Raw genomic sequence first — 11,731 nt, forward strand, 5'->3', positions numbered from 1 at the left:
GAAATTTTACGGATAAATTTTTTCCATTTAATTTTCTTTTCTGAGCTCTGCTTCTTATCGCTTAGTGTCGTCTTGAGTGCTCAGAAATGGTTTCCGAGACTCTTTTCCGTGGATTGACAACTTCCTTTGAGGACTGAGTCATTTCTGCATTTTTACTTTTCGGACACTATGCGCCTTTCGTCCTTTTCCTTATTTCGTCTTTTTCCCTATTTCGTCTTTTCCCCATTTGTCACATTGTTGGCACAACCTCACTTCTCATTCTCGGAGTTGGTTTATGACTTCACGTGCCTTCATCTTGAGTGGTTTCCACGAAATACGTATCTTTACTTTTGCAAGAAAGTATCTAGTTGCTCCCGGTGTCCATAGGGGCGTGGATGCACAATTCTTCAGAATCTTTTTCTTTTCTTGGGGTGTTTTTCATAAATATCTTTTGAAGATATTTTATTTTAGGGGTATCTAAGAAAATATCATTTGGAAGATATTTTCATTCTGGGGCAGTTTCGCAGTTAACCCTTTTTGTAGGGGCCATTGTGCAATTAATGAAAGTTATTGCAAAATATCTCGCCTGGAGCCTGGATCCTCGTACAGGATTCATTTTCACTTTTTGTTGACTCGTAAATTCATAGAATTTCCTTCTGGTCGTTTTTCTCCAGTTTCAGAGTTTTTGGACCCGGTTGCCGCCGAACTTGTTCGGGGCATAACTTTCTGCTCAGGACTCGGTTTTCAACGCCATTTCTTCCTTTGTTTATATTTTCTCATTTTGAATCTTTTTCGTTCACAGATTTTTTCCATTTGAGCGCGTTTGCTCAAATTCCACTTTTCCGGACCCGGCGAGGCTCGTTCGGGGCACTTTTTGAGATTTCTATAAAAGGGGGGTGAAATATTTTATTTTCCATCTTCCCCACTCTCCTTGCACGACCTAAAGCAGCCATGGATGCCCTGGAGCTTCCACCTTCTCTCTCCTCCTTTGATCTACTTTTCCAAAGTGAAAAGTCTTCGGCCTTCACGGTTTTTGTTCTCCTCGACGTGTTCTACCATTCCCCCTTATTAGAATTCATTTTTGACCATTTCTTGAGTTTGGGTTTGAGTTCAAGTTGTGATTTTCATGGGGCTTACTTCGGATTCATGTAGATCGTGTTGTCCCCGACAAAACCCTTCGGTTTCGGTGGATTCGGGACACTTTTTTTTCGGTGGGCCTTTGAGGTTTTCATCTCAAATTAAGGTAGGGGGTGTTATAATTTATTTTCTTGCTATATTACATGCTTGTGATACTTGTACACATTGATTACATGCTTGAATAACAAAATCTAGAGATTTTATTATTTATTTTTCTTGTGAAGGATTTAATTTTTCCGGTTATCCATAACTTTGTTTAAACATGTGGCATGATAGAATATTACTCCTTGATTTGTTGATTGACATATATTAAATCTAGATCATTTGGACAAGTATTGAAGATCTTATTTAATATTTATCTTTAATAAAATATTAAATCATGTGGCCTTAACTAGCTTGAAATCAATATGTGTTAGCATATTATATTAGGCCTTGGCATACTCTTCAACATAGGTGAATTTGAGATAAATTGGAAGTGTTTTGAAATCTAATAATATTTAATTAATTAGATTAATTAAATTGCTCCAAGTGTACTATTCATCCCGTTGGAATTCCGACTTGAAATTCTTGATGTGCATGGCATGTAGTTTCATATATATTAAATCTATAATATTTGATTAGGTTTTGAAACCTTTAAATTATTATTTTTTCCAGTATTAAAGTTTAATACTCAAGGTAGTATCTTGCTTGGAACTTACTTGTATCATGGTTTTAAAACAAGTCTTGACATGTTGTATAACATACTTTAATTTGAGGTCATTTGGATGACTTTTAAAATCTAGAGATTTTAATTAAATGAATTAATTAAAATCCATTCAATGGTTCCATGAGCTAGATTAAGTTTCTAACCTTGTATTTATGATTTCCTTGGCAAGTTCCTTCATGTGTATCAAATCAAGAATAATCGGATAAGTTTTGAAACTTATATTTAATTAATTCCTTTGTATGGAATTTAATTCACATGGTTGCATTTTGTATGTAATGGGCTTGTAACTTGACAATGAACTTGGCCTTGACATGATCCTTAAAATAACTTGTTCGTAGAACATTTTGACTCACCTTGAAATCTTGACAATTTAATCCTTAAGTAGATTAAATTTCTTTATATGCTTCCATCGAGTTGATCATGCCTTGTTAGTGAATTCTTGCTAGACTGCCACCTTCTCTCTCCTCCTTTGACCTACTTTTCCTAAGTGAAAAGTTTTCGGCCTTCACGGTTTTTGTTCCCCTTGACGTGTTCTACCATTCCCCCTTATTAGAATTCATTTCTGACCATTTCTTGAGTTTGGGTTTGAGGTCAAGTTGTGATTTTCATGGGGCTTCCTTCGGATTCATGTAGATCATGTTGTCCCCGACAAAACCCTTCGGTTTCGGCGGATTCGGGACACTTTTTTTTCGGTAGGCCGTTGAGGTTTTCATCTCAAATTGAGGTAGGGGGTGTTATAATTTATTTTCTTGCTATATTACATGCTTGTGATGGTTGTACACATTGATTACATGCTTGAATAACAAAATCTAGAGATTTATTTTTCTTGTGAAGGATTTAATTTTTCCAGTTATCCATAGCTTTGTTTAAACATGTGGCATTATAGAATATTATTCCTTGATATGTTGATTGACATATATTAAATCTAGATCATTTGGACAAGTATTGAAGATTTTATTTAATATTTATCTTTAATAAAATATTAAATCATGTGGCCTTAACTAGCTTGAAATCAATATGTGCATATTATATTAGGCCTTGGCATGCTCTTCAACATAGGTGAATTTGAGAGAAATTGGAAGTGTTTTGAAATCTAGTAATATTTAATTAATTAGATTAATTAAATTGCTCCAAGTGTACTATTCATCCCGTTGGAATTCCGACTTGAAATTCTTGATGTGCATGGCATGTCGTTTCATATATATTAAATTTAGAACATTTGATTAAGTTTTGAAACCTTTAAATTATTATTTTTTTCTAGTATTAAAGTTTAATACTCAAGGTAGTATCTTGCTTAGAACTTACTTATATCATGGTTTTAAAACAAGTCTTGACATGTTGTATAACATACTTTAATTTGAGGTCATTTGGATGACTTTTAAAATCTAGAGATTTTAATTAAATGAATTAATTAAAATCCATTCAATGGTTTCATGAGCTAGATTAAGTTTCTAACCTTGTATTTATGATTTCCTTGGCAAGTTCCTTCATGTGTATCAAATTAAGAATAATCCGATAAGTTTTGAAACTTATATTTAATTAATTCCTTTGTATGGAATTAAATTCACATGGTTGCATCTTGTATGTAATGGACTTGTAACTTGACAATGAACTTGGCCTTGACATGATCCTTGAAATAACTTGTTCGTAGAACATTTTGGCTCACCTTGAAATCTTGACAATTTAATCCTTAAGTAGATTAAATTTCCTTATATGCTTCCATCGAGTTGATCATGCCTTGTTAGTGAATTCTTGTTGGACTTGTGAATTTGACTTGAATTCCATGGACTTTATTCTTTTTATCAAGCATCATGAACACTTGTATCTTGATTTCATTAATGTACTTAATGAACATGCACATTTATCTTGAAATGGTTTGATTACACATGTGTTGCTTAGAAAGTAATTGAATCATGTATCTTATACTTATGGTATATTTATTTCAATGAATTCCATGTGTTGTATATCTTGGTTGTTGTCTATATAGTTGCACACTATGATTTCTTGACTTTTCACATGCCATTATAGTTGAGTACTTAGGGCATGACTTGTGTGTTCCAAAATCTTGGTTATGCATGAAACGTGGTTAAAGTATTTCTTGTATTTTGATACAATCTTTGTTGCACAACTTGTTGATTTTGGGACTTGGGATATCAATCAAGAATTGACATGGTTCTAGGACAGGGGATTGTCCTCCTACAACTATAGTATGCACTAGGGGAAAGGTACCCATGGGTTAGTAGAACTAAAGTGATCTCAAGAGTATGGTTTTAATCCGGGCGATATCCGAGTTTCCACATTGGGTAATTTCACTTTTTAAATTTCAAGTTGCTTTTCCTTGAAGATTTAAACTTGTCGTGTTATGTGAAATGCTCCAATCATGTTTCATTGCATAAATATTATGCCTTGTCTTTGATCTCATGTATAAATCTTGTCATGTTAATTGGAATGATCCAATCTTGTAAATTGCATAGATATTATGCCTTGTTGATGACTTCGTGCATAACTCTTGACTTGATAATTGGGATGCTCCAATCTTGTTAATCGCATAGATACTGTGCCTTATCCTTGATTCATGTATTATTCTTTTCGTGTTAATTGGAATGTACCAATCATGTTAATTGCATTGATAATGTAATTTTTGTTAACTTGTATTCAAGTATCCTTCTTGTCATGTGTATTAGATTATTCTAAACCTTGTTTAATTACATTAACAATGTAATCTATGTTAATTATAAACTTGTTGTATTATGTGGATTATCCCAAACTTGACTCGTTTCATATATGGGTTTGTATTATGATTCTCGTTGGTGTTGCTCCTTGGTAGCTTAGGATGCTCCCTGAGTCTAACCTTTAACATAGACGTTAGGTGACATGATCCCTTTGAAATGATTCATGTTGTCTAAATTTTTTAAAGAAATCGAGTCATGCATGCTCATTCCCTACGAATAAACTTATTAGTCTTGTTTATTCACCCCGAAGTTACTGGGTGTTTTGCAAGTAAAGAAGCCTTGTTGTGGGATACACAACACTCTTAGACATGCTAGAAGTCTTGAAGTATATTTGGTGACATTAAATATGCACTTGTTAGCATATCATGATCTATTTTTGGTGTATTGTATGAAAACTAGTATTCACTGTCTAAGCTAAGTAATGTGCTCTTAAGTGCTCCTTTTGATACTCTTAAAATGTGTTTGTAATGAGGCCAAGGGCCAAAGACACTTTTGTGATATGTATGCTAATTTTAGCTTCATTATTGTCTATGGAAGATATGTGGTTTAATGCATTGAAGGGTCATATCTTGCATATGACATGCCATGAGGCCCTAGGCTATTGTACCACATCTATTTTATCATTTTACATAAACTTTCATGTTCATTTAGGCAAACAATCCCTTTCTTGATGAAACAAGCACTTAAGGTTACATTCTCTCAAGTTTTTACCCTATTCTGTTCCAGGGGTATTTCGGGCATTTCAAAATGCATTTTTTTTTTTCATTTTCTCTAGCTAGTCACGTAGAAAAGTCAATTTTGAGGGGGGTTTCTTCTTTGTGTTTTTCTAGAAAACGTCATCTTGGCCCTCAAAAATCCATATTTGTCCAAAAAATCCTTGCTGCCAAGTTTTGCAAACTTTTAGTACAAATGTATTTGGTACTATTCATCGACTTTTTTTTGAAAATCGTCTCGACTGATCCGAAACTTCCAGAGGTCTTGTGGGTGTATTTTAAGGTTGTATTTTCAATTTAGGCAATTTAAAAACCTCCCGAAGCCCTATTTCCTTTCTTTGGGCAGTAGTTAGGAGAAATTTTTACCCCCTTGACCTGATTTTCTTGGGGGTATTCTGGGCATTTTGTAATGCATTTTTTTTTTGTTTCCGTCCATGCTCTAGAGTAGGAAACTTGATTTTAGGGGGGGGGGGGGGATTCTTCTTTAACTTTTTCCAGAAAAGTTCGTTTAGATGCTCGTTTTTACTCTCAGTTGCAGCAGTAGTGGGCTGTCCTCATCGGGCCACCACGACATCATTTTTGTTTTTGACCTTTCTCCTTCGTCCGGAATCCGAATAATGAAATTCTTGAGTCCATTATGATTATTTTTTCATTGTCTTCCCAGCGGTGTGCTCGATAGCACTTGAATCCACTTTTTTTGCAAAATAACCATTTTGCCCTTAGGTTCCTTTTTGTCCATTTTTGAAACGACACTTCGGCATTTGTTTTCTTTTAGGTTCCGTGACCTCATTGAGGGTCACATTGGTGCCTTAGAGACGCATTGTATCTCTAGAGACCATTGTTTCACCTTTCGCTTCTGCATTTCGGATCCAATATCCGGTCAATCCTCGGTTTATCACTTACCCACCGTGTTGAAGAAAACCTAGGTCATTACAGGTGGTATCAGAGCATCTAGGTTCGAATAACTTGGACAACGGGTTTTGGGTGCATATCATGCTCACGTTGTTTTACTTTGATGTGTCATTTATATCTTGATAACATGCTTTGTTTGATAACTTATCTTGTATGATAACATGTTCACATGCTTGGGTGTTTTGAGACATCTATTATTTGTTAAGCATACTTTATGTGTATATATGCTCTTGATAACATGTTTTGACTTGATAACATGTCTGTTTGCTTATGTGGCACCTTGAGTAGATAGTCCATTGCTAGGTTGCACTCTAGTTGTCTCCTTTTATGTCTGGTTTTGACAGTGTCCCTTAGGATCTGTCATATCCCTTAGATGTATTCTTGTTTCACGAGTTTCCTCCTTGGATAGGAGAAATTCGTTCTGTAGGGACCCATGTCGAGAACCTGCTTGTCTGTTTTCTTGGTTGGGTGTTTCGAGACCTTAGTCTGTTGTGTTGATGCGAGTAAGGCTCAGGTAAGCATCGAATCGCAATCCTTGTCGGGTGGAGTGAGACGCGTGCCAGGGAGGCACCGTTTCATTTCCTTTCCCTCGTGGTTTCTAGATCTAAGGCCTTAAGCGTATGGTGCCAGTGTCATTATTGTCAGAGTTTTGGGATTAGCTACCCCAACTCTCGTAGATGCCTGGTTCCCGCAGAGCTTTTGGTAATGATCGTTTCTGACATTGATGTCATTTGTATCGAAAAGTTCCCTTTTGGGGCACATTATGAACTAGTGCCTTATACTGTCATGCTACCTTGCTGACGAGTAAGTGTGGGCGGGTTTTGGTTTTTGTTCGTACTGCCATGTCACTCTTCTCTTCTATCATGTTTCAATGTTTCGTTGTCTTGGGATTCTCTCAATTGTTGATGTTGAGTTAACGTACCGATTCGTATGAGGTGTTGTCTCGGCTCATGGTTTCGCGTTCCCTCAATTGATCTTTAGACTTCAAGATTTGTCCTTTAGTGTGTTGTGAGCTGTCCTTTGATTTGACCTTTTGTTCGGTCATTATTCTATTCTCTCTGGTATGTTCCTAATTTCGGGGAAGAAATTCCTTTAAGGGGGGTAGGTTGTAACGACCCGGTCATTTGCCTTCCTTTCTTTTTTCTTGAAATTTTACGGATAAATTTTTTCTGTTTAATTTTCTTTTCTGAGCTCTGTTTCTTGTCGCTTAGTGTCGTCTCGAGTGCTTAGAAATGTTTTCCGAGACTCTTTTCCGTGGATTGACAACTTCCTTTGAGGACCGAGTCATTTCTGCATTTTCACTTTTCGGACACTATGCGTCTTTCGCCTTTTCCTTGTTTCGTCTTTTTCCCTATTCTGTCTTTTCCCCATTTGTCACATTGTTGGCACAACCTCACTTCTTATGCTCGGAGTTGGTTTTTGACTTCACGTGCCTTCATCTTGAGTGGTTTCCTTGAAATACGTATCTTTACTTTTGCAAAAAAATACTCTGGTTACTCCCGGTGTCCATAGGGGCGTGGATGCACAATTCTTCAGAATCTTTTTCTTTTCTTGGGGTGTTTTTCGTAAATATCTTTTGAAGATATTTTATTTCAGGGGTATCTAATAAAATATCTTTTGAAAGATATTTTCATTCTGGGGCAGTTTCGCAGTTAACCCTTTTTGTAAGGGCCATTGTGCAATTAATGAAAGTTATTGCAAAATATCTCTTCTGGAGCCTGGATCCTCGTATGGGATTTATTTTCACTTTTTGTTGACTCATAAATTCATAGAATTTCCTTCTGGTCGTTTTTCTCCAGTTTCAGAGTTTTTGGACCCAATTGCCGCCGAACTTGTTCGGGGCATAACTTTCTGCTCGGGACTCTGTTTTTGATTCTGTTTCTTTCGTTGTTCATATTTTTTCATTTTGAATCTTTTTCGTTCACGGAGTTTTTCCATTTGAGTGCGTTTGCTCAAATTCCACTTTTCCGGACCCGGCGGGGCCCGTTCAGGGCACTTTTTGAGATTTCTATAAAAGGGGGGTAAAATATTTTATTTTTCATCTTCCCCACTCTCCTCGTACAACCTGAAGCATCCATGGATGCCCATGGAGCTGCCACCTTCTCTCTCCTCCTTTGATCTACTTTTCCTAAGTGAAAAGTTTTCGGCCTTCACGGTTTTTGTTCCCCTTGACGTGTTCTACCATTCCCCCTTATTAGAATTCATTTCTGACCATTTCTTGAGTTTGGGTTTGAGGTCAAGTTGTGATTTTCATGGGGCTTCCTTCGGATTCATGTAGATCATGTTGTCCCCGACAAAACCCTTCGGTTTCGGCGGATTCGGGACACTTTTTTTTCGGTAGGCCGTTGAGGTTTTCATCTCAAATTGAGGTAGGGGGTGTTATAATTTATTTTCTTGCTATATTACATGCTTGTGATGGTTGTACACATTGATTACATGCTTGAATAACAAAATCTAGAGATTTATTTTTCTTGTGAAGGATTTAATTTTTCCAGTTATCCATAGCTTTGTTTAAACATGTGGCATTATAGAATATTATTCCTTGATATGTTGATTGACATATATTAAATCTAGATCATTTGGACAAGTATTGAAGATTTTATTTAATATTTATCTTTAATAAAATATTAAATCATGTGGCCTTAACTAGCTTGAAATCAATATGTGCATATTATATTAGGCCTTGGCATGCTCTTCAACATAGGTGAATTTGAGAGAAATTGGAAGTGTTTTGAAATCTAGTAATATTTAATTAATTAGATTAATTAAATTGCTCCAAGTGTACTATTCATCCCGTTGGAATTCCGACTTGAAATTCTTGATGTGCATGGCATGTCGTTTCATATATATTAAATTTAGAACATTTGATTAAGTTTTGAAACCTTTAAATTATTATTTTTTTCTAGTATTAAAGTTTAATACTCAAGGTAGTATCTTGCTTAGAACTTACTTATATCATGGTTTTAAAACAAGTCTTGACATGTTGTATAACATACTTTAATTTGAGGTCATTTGGATGACTTTTAAAATCTAGAGATTTTAATTAAATGAATTAATTAAAATCCATTCAATGGTTTCATGAGCTAGATTAAGTTTCTAACCTTGTATTTATGATTTCCTTGGCAAGTTCCTTCATGTGTATCAAATTAAGAATAATCCGATAAGTTTTGAAACTTATATTTAATTAATTCCTTTGTATGGAATTAAATTCACATGGTTGCATCTTGTATGTAATGGACTTGTAACTTGACAATGAACTTGGCCTTGACATGATCCTTGAAATAACTTGTTCGTAGAACATTTTGGCTCACCTTGAAATCTTGACAATTTAATCCTTAAGTAGATTAAATTTCCTTATATGCTTCCATCGAGTTGATCATGCCTTGTTAGTGAATTCTTGTTGGACTTGTGAATTTGACTTGAATTCCATGGACTTTATTCTTTTTATCAAGCATCATGAACACTTGTATCTTGATTTCATTAATGTACTTAATGAACATGCACATTTGTCTTGAAATGGTTTGATTACACATGTGTTGCTTAGAAAGTAATTGAATCATGTATCTTATACTTATGGTATATTTATTTCAATGAATTCCATGTGTTGTATATCTTGGTTGTTGTCTATATAGTTGCACACTATGATTTCTTGACTTTTCACATGCCATTATAGTTGAGTACTTAGGGCATGACTTGTGTGTTCCAAAATCTTAGTTGTGCATGAAACGTGGTTAAAGCATTTCTTGTATTTTGATACAATCTTGGTTACACAACTTGTTAATTTTGGGACTTGGGATATCAATCAAGAATTGTCATGGCTAGGACTTGGTTCTAGTATGGGGGATTGTCCTCCTACAACTATAATGCGCACTAGGGGAAAGGTACCCATGGGTTAGTAGCCTTAAAGTGATCTCAAGTGTACAGTTTTAATCCGGGCGATATCTGAGTTTCCACATTGGTTGATTTCACTCTTTAAATTTCAAGTTGCTATTCCTTGAAGATTTAAACTTATCGTGTTATGTGAAATGCTCCAATCATGTTTCATTGCGTAGATTTTATGCCTTGTCTTTGATCTCATGTATAAATCTTGTCATGTTAATTGGAATGATCCAATCTTGTAAATTGCATAGATATTATGCCTTGTTTATGACTTCGTGCATAATTCTTGTTAACTTGTATTCAAGTATCCTTCTTGTCGTGTGTGTTAGATTATTCTAAACCTTGTTTAATTACATTGACAATATAATCTATGTTAATTATAAACTTGTTGTATTCTGTGGATTATCCTAAACTTGAATCGTTTCATATATGGGTGTGTATTATGATTCTCATTGGTGTTGCTCCATGGTAGCTTAGGATGCTCCCTGAGTCTAACCTTTGACATAGACAATAGGTGACATGATCCCTTTGAAATGATTCATGGTGTCTAAAAATCTTAAAGAAATCGAGTCATGCATGCTCATTCCCTACGAATAAACTTGTTAGTCTTGTTTATTCACCCGGAGTTACTGGGTGTTTTGCAGGTAAATAAGCCTTGTTGTGGGATACACAACACTCTTAGACATGCTAAAAGTCTTGAAGTATATTTGGTGACATTGAATATGCACTTGTTAGCATATCATGATCTATTTTTGGTGTATTGTATGAAAACTAGTATTCATTGTCTAAGCTATGTAATATGCTATTAAGTGTTCCTTTTGATACTCTTAAAATGTGTTTGTAATGAGGCCAAGGGCCAAAGACACTTTTGTGATATGTATGCTAATTTTAACTTTATTGTTGCCTATGGAAGATATGTAGTTTAATGCATTGAAAGGTCATATATTGCATATGACATGCCATGAGGCCCTAGGCCATTGTACCATATCTATTTTATCATTTTACATAAACTTTCATGTTCAGTTAGGCAAACAATCCCTTTCTTGATGAAACAAGCACTTAAGGTTACATTTTCTCGAGTTTTTACCCTATTCTGTTCCAGGGGTATTTCGGGCATTTCAAAATGCATTTTTTTTCATTTTCTCTAGCGTGTCACGTAATAAAGTCAATTTTGAGGGGGATTTCTTCTTTGTGTTTTTCCAGAAAACGTCATCTTGGCCCTCAAAAATCCATATTTGTCCGTAAAATCCTTGCTGCCAGGTTTTGCAAACTTTTAGTACAAATGTTTTTGGTACTATTCATCGACTTTTTTTTTTTAAAATCGTCTCGACCGATCCAAAACTTCCAGGGGTCTTTTGGGTGTATTTTAAGGTTGCATTTTCAATTTAGGCAATTTAAAAACCTCCCGAAGCCCTATTTCCTTTCTTTGGGCAGTAGCTAGGAGAAATTTTTAACCCCTTGACTTGATTTTCTTGGGGGCATTTTGCAATGCATTTTTTTTTGTTTCCGTCCATACTTTAGGGTAGGAAACTTGATTTTAGGGGGGGTTTCTTCTTTGACTTTTTCCAGAAAAGTCCGTTTAGATGCTCGTTTTTACTCTCAGTTGCAGCAGTAGTGAGCTATCCTCGTCGGGCCGCCACGACATCATTTTTGTTTTTGACCTTTCTCCGTCG

The sequence above is a fragment of the Cornus florida genome, unplaced genomic scaffold (genome assembly GCF_030987335.1).
Source record: "Cornus florida cultivar Cherokee Brave unplaced genomic scaffold, ASM3098733v1 CherokeeBrave_3.0.0_Hap2_Chr08, whole genome shotgun sequence".
NCBI lineage: Eukaryota > Viridiplantae > Streptophyta > Magnoliopsida > Cornales > Cornaceae > Cornus > Cornus florida.